Source organism: Anneissia japonica, unplaced genomic scaffold, assembly GCF_011630105.1.
Source record: "Anneissia japonica isolate Jap-2015-1 unplaced genomic scaffold, ASM1163010v1 scaffold2756_len2360902_cov194, whole genome shotgun sequence".
Classification (NCBI taxonomy): domain Eukaryota; kingdom Metazoa; phylum Echinodermata; class Crinoidea; order Comatulida; family Comatulidae; genus Anneissia; species Anneissia japonica.
The window spans coordinates 63,083-69,082 of NW_022719050.1; the positions used below are offsets into that span (position 1 = coordinate 63,083).

The 6,000-nt window shown below is 29.2% G+C and overlaps 1 long non-coding RNA gene across 1 annotated transcript in view; it reads right to left on the minus strand.

Annotated features, from left to right (window-relative positions):
• Positions 1–5,407, minus strand: part of LOC117110736 — a 29,725-nt gene extending 24,318 nt beyond the window's left edge. The window contains exons 1-3 of the long non-coding RNA XR_004445767.1: positions 5,260–5,407; positions 4,936–5,019; positions 647–760 (exon numbers count right to left, since the gene is read on the minus strand). This is a non-coding gene — a long non-coding RNA (uncharacterized LOC117110736). The remainder of the gene's footprint in view (positions 1–646; positions 761–4,935; positions 5,020–5,259) is intronic.
• Between the last annotated feature and the right edge of the window lie 593 nt (positions 5,408–6,000).

A 6,000-nucleotide genomic window follows, 5' to 3' on the forward strand; every position in this document is an offset into this window, starting at 1 on the left:
GCCTGCTTATATAATATACTTATAGAACTGGACAGCTAATTAACAGAAAATCCTATATAGGTTCAAAACAAAACAGATTCTTTTTATTGTTCTAGACTTCAGCCTAGGGGGTCATTGAACATTATTAACCTTTTCACAAGTGTACAAACCAGTATGGTAGGAGGAGGGGTAGACAAAATTAAACACTTTTACATATGTATAAAAATATTCAATCTAACATGCAATATGTAAAATAATGGTAAAATTATAATGTAACCATGGATATAATATTATTTTTAAGCAACAAAGTACATTGCTAGTTGACTTCACAAAAAAAATGGAGAATGGTTTTGCAAAAATCAACATGAGGATATCGAAAAAGAGTACTGTTTGTACTCTAGTGAAAACGTTGATAATTGTGAACTACCCCCTATGGTAGTTAACATGTTTTTTCATAAACACAGTCATTAGCCATCGGTATATCTCCCTGTATTTTCAGCTTGCCAAGTCTACAAAAAGTTGAGATTAGAACAATGATAATGGCAGTAATATATAATTCATAACGCACAAAATCCATTTGATTAATAATAGTGAGACTATATATTTCTATTTATTATGTTTGCAGCCATTTTCGAGCCAATAAGTTATGTAATCAAAATTGACTTACCTTCACAAATTTTTGGTCCGATCTGGACTCTCTTCAGGCATAATGCACTATATGTGTGAGGGTTCATTAGACTTAACATGTCAGTTTTCTCAGTTGCCACTAAATTAATGTAATCTACAGAAATCAAAAGGACCAAATAAAGTGAATCTTTAATCTTGACTCTATTAATTGTGAAAACATTTTTGTAACATTTTAAAAGATTTGAACTTAGGCCTCATGAGACTAGGAAGGCAACCATTTAAAACACTAGGCTAACACTAACACTAGGCTAACACTAGGCTAACACTAGGCTAACACTAGGCTAGACTAAACTTTTGTTAGTAAGGTGAGACTTTTTTTATACCTTGTTTAGCGAACCCGCCGAACGCAATTATTGATTATTTTGAAAAAAAACATAAAATTTTATTTTTGGACAATTAGCGCACTCGCTGCCACAAAAAATGGAAATTTCAGAAAAAAATTAAAGTTAAAAAATTTGTATTATGCCCTCCGCTTGAAAAATTAAAATATGTATATTTCTTCCTAATTATATAAGTTTGAAGCATTTAACCATCCCATTTTACATTCACCAATAAAATTATTTTTTTTTTCTCCTCCGACTGGATGTGTTTGGTAAACTCTTTGCTAAATAAGAAAACAAAATTTAATTTTTATTTTTATTTCGTCCTCATCTGATGATCTTTAAAAAAAAGTATGCGAAACAAGGAATAAAAAAGTCCGGCCTAGTTTAAAAATTATTTATTTAATTTAGAAGGCACAGGTGAATTATTTCTTGGAACTGGAATGTACTGAAGCAGTTTCAAGATGGATGCAGACGGTGACCGCACCGCCGAAAAATTATCAAAATTTTTACTTATTGATGTATTAAGAAAATATTATTGTCAAGTAATCTTAATCATGTGCATGAGTAACACATATCTATTTTTACCTACATTCTGATTCAAAAATTCAGTTAAAAGTAAAAAAAAAAAATATATATAAAGTAAGAAATTCAATAATCATGAATATCATTTCTCAGGTTTTTTATAGGTCAACATAGACGTAATAATTTTTATTGTAAAACGAGGGCAAATATTTGTAAGGGATTTTAAAAAATAAAATTCTCTTGGAAATCGTGACAGGCCAATTTAGATAAAAAGTACGATCAACTTAAAAAAGTCAATTTTTTCTGATGAAACAGTTATTTGACCTTGTATAGAGATGGTGAAACATATTTTATAATTCATCCTATTATTAATCAATAAAAAGAGGCAGCAGAAACTAAGGCATCTGTTGGCTATCACTATTAATACAAAAAAAAAAAAAAACAAATTAGCAAAAACCCTTCAAAAATTAAAATAAAACCTTGCATTTCTCATTTAACATTACAATATGTCACACATAAAGACAGTTTTCAATGATTTAGAAACACTTTGCTATGAAAATTGTTGTGTACATAGAAATTTAAGAGTATTGAATGCTATGGGTTATGGGTGAAGACAATTTTTTCTAGTTCTAATTTTCAGTTTAAAAGTTAATTGAAATATACAAATTTAGCAATTCAAATTATAAGGTTTATAATAGATTTTGGTTGCAGTTAATCTTCAAATTCGCTGGTATTCAATTAAAAAATTTCCATAGTAAAATCGTTATCTGCAAAACGTTAAAGCCACATTCCCGGCAAAATTTCAATTGTTAAGAAAAATCTGATTTTTATATATGTTATAAAGATTTATAAATATAATACAAAATTGCTAGTTTAACTGAATTTAGAGATTCCTAAACATGGAAAAAATGTAAAATAATACTGAAATTTGATTTTTTGTGTTAAACACAAAAAATAAATGCGGATGAATTTTTTATGTTTGATTTTGCAAAAGGTCAGTCAAGAAATATAGTAGGCGCCGGAAACATTAGCCTATCCAACACTGCTAGGCTAGGCCTAGCTTTACCTCAACTTAGGTTCTGTTACCACACATAAAAACGGTCGACATGATATTTGCCGTTGCTAGTATTGACACTTGTGAAATATATTTCATAGGAATTATTTCAAATTTGTTAAAAAAATAATTCTGACAGAGATTTTGACAATTAAACATATCTCAGGCCTACTCGATCGATTGCGAAGAACAAACACTAATCTCTTTAGGGAGGGCGAAATCTATTGAGTGTATAAAGTATACATAACAGCGAGAGCATTCTAGTGGATGTGATCTACAACATCTGAATTTGCCTAGTAATGAAGAATTTGTCGAGAATATGGTAATCTCCTATGAGAAATAGTCTGTATTTCTCATTTTTTTTATTCTTTTGAGTAAAACTAAAATTTATGCCAATATTTTTCCATGATTTATAATAATTAGAATAATGCATATACATTTTTTTTTTTTTAATTCTTTTTTTAGTGAAATTTTGTTGGGAATGGGGCTTCAAATGTTTTGATTTGTATCTCACTAGAAACAGTGGTGTATTTAGGAATGTTGACAGAGAGGGGTGTATAGGGGCATAAATGTCAAGTGGGTGCTTAATTATTAAATGAGGAAGCACTATTTGCAAAAACATAGCCAATTTCAAAATGAAAGTTAAAGGTTTTGATTTTTTTGGGTTTTTTTAGTTAAGATGCTTTAATTCTGGGTTGATGGGCTTTCGAGCTAAAGTGTCCGTCATTATCATGAATCCTAGCCATCTTAGGTTATTTTACAATTTTTTATTTCTGTTGTTTATATTGTGTAAATTGTAGTGTGAACTTTTTTGGCTGAATAAAGAATGAATGAATGAATAATTGTAATTGTTTTATTGCATATTTTTTAATTGATTGAAATATTTGTATAATTAATTTAGATTATTTATATTAGACTATATGGACTCAAATAAAGAAATAAGAAATATGGAAATAAGCCCACAAAGCTTTTTTGGATTATCTAGGAAAATCTTATTTTTCATATCCATTCAATGAACATATTTAAGTTTTGTCTTCATATTTTACAGAATACAGCATACAGAAATTATTATTTATTATTATTATTATTATTATTATTTTATTTTGTAGTATTTAGGTGATTTTCCGAATAAATTTAAATCAAATCAAATCAAAATACGCTGATATGAGGTGATTTTTCATTACTTAACATGTTGGCTGCCGGCGATGAGTATACGCGCACACAAGAGTGTTGCTGAGGGCGCCAGAGACGAGTATACTCATCAAAATCGGGGTAACATTCTAGCGTTTATAACTTCTTTGTTATACACTGTAGAGCCACAGACTCAACGCAGGCAGGTAGTTTGGGGAAGATACACTTAGACGACAATGTACAAATGTACAACACAAGTGGGCGCCCTTTGTAATTGGCATAGTCAATAAAAAGTTCTATCACAGTGCCGTCGATAAGTTTACTCGCCCCCTAATATTTTCCCGCCAAATTATTGGACACATCATTTTTATGATATATGACTAGATAAAATGTCAAAAAAAGTATGTTTGTACATGTAAACTTGTTTTGGCACACGGGAAGGAACCTTAAAAAATGTCTGGCAGTCAACATGTGAAACTTTTTTTTCCCTCAGCAAAATTTTGACGTATGGGGGGAGTGGTGCATAGAAATGTTTTTAGAGGAGATGTACCCCACACTTCTCCATAAATATGCCACACTTAAGGAGTTCATATCTTCTTTGAAACTTTATAAGGAAATTAATCTATTGATTTGCTAGTAATATTTCCATGATAATCAAATGGTAATTTTTTTTTTCTCAATCATTAATTAATCATATAAATAGCTATATTTAACGTCATATTATGTTATCATAATTGAGTCGATAATTCCTGTCAAATCTTATATTATTTTATAAAAAGCTAATTTAAATGGACATGAAGGTGGTAGCTATGGAATTAATAAGCACATCACTATAGAAGTCATATTACATGGTCTGCAAACATGGACATATTCTAAAAGAATTCTTATTTTTTGGTCTATCAAACTAAATCACTGTTGAAATGAAGAAAATGTTATTTGACAGAATTTAGGGGAACTATCTATGATTTCAATAAACTCAAAATTCTAAATAAATGCTTGATTTGGTTTTGTTTGAAACATACTTTTTATATGACCCCTTTTCACAAATCTTAAGGAAATTAGTTTAAGTGAAGTAATAAAAACCAGTAGCATGTGGGTTTATCAACCTAATTACCTAACATAAAACATTATTAGTTTTGAAATGTAAGTATAAGTGAGAAGTAGTACATTTTCACTTCAAAATTATAATATTGGAGAGACATTCGATGCATAATTTACATAAAAATATGTTAGACTTACTGTATATAGCATTTTATGCCAGCAAGGCCTCTAAGCGCTTCACACACTTCACTTTGGATTTCAAACTTGCTATACATTGATGTACTGTAAATAAAGTATCAAAATTACATATTATACAAGTACGTAATTCCATTGGACTGCCAAATAACAAATAACTTGAGTATAATAATTAGCTTCTTAATGATATCAGCATACTGCATCTAAACCACTGTGATTCAATATTTCTTCAGGAATTTAACTTGTATATTCTAATTAAATGTGACTGTCTATAAGAAAATTTGAAATTAAACCTCTTTTCCATAGATATCTGGCCATCCCATCTACCTGAAAATTTGCGCTTTTCCATTTGCGATGATGTTATAAAGAATGAAAATCTTTCATTTGTCGTAGATGCTTAAATTCATCAAGTCTTTGTGGTCTTCTGGTTGTGGTATTCTGATTGTGGTATTGACTGTGTGTGTATAAAAAAATATCAGGCATTCTAGTTGACAGTATATCTACAAAAACAATAATTTTAATAAATGTAATTTTAAGGTTACATAATATAATATATTAAAATGAAATGGTTGTATGAAGGCTTGGGTATGTGCTACATCAAATTAAATTATATTACACATTAATAAATTGAAAAAAAATATGCACTAATTAGCAATAAAGGTGTCTAAAAATTAATTTAAGTCATTCCATACAATAAAATTTTATCTATCCATACAAAAGTACATTTAAACTTGTCAAAGATATAAACACAAAGTCTATATTAATCAAAGTCAATTGGGTTTTGGCATTTAACATTGGACATTCTGGACATTTAAGTGGAGGGATAGCAGCCAATTAAATCAACCGCACCTGTACACCAAACCTTCTGCAGCTTTCAAACTTAGTTATCCGAATAAGACCACAACATTATCCAGATGAAATGAAAAAAATAGTTGTATTAAAAATTCCAATTTAATTAAATAATGGTTTACTTTCTATATAACTTTCATCTATGTTTGTTTTACACTTTTTGAGAAAAAAAAAACTGCACATGCAATACATAAAAACTGAAACAAAAACAATTTTTTC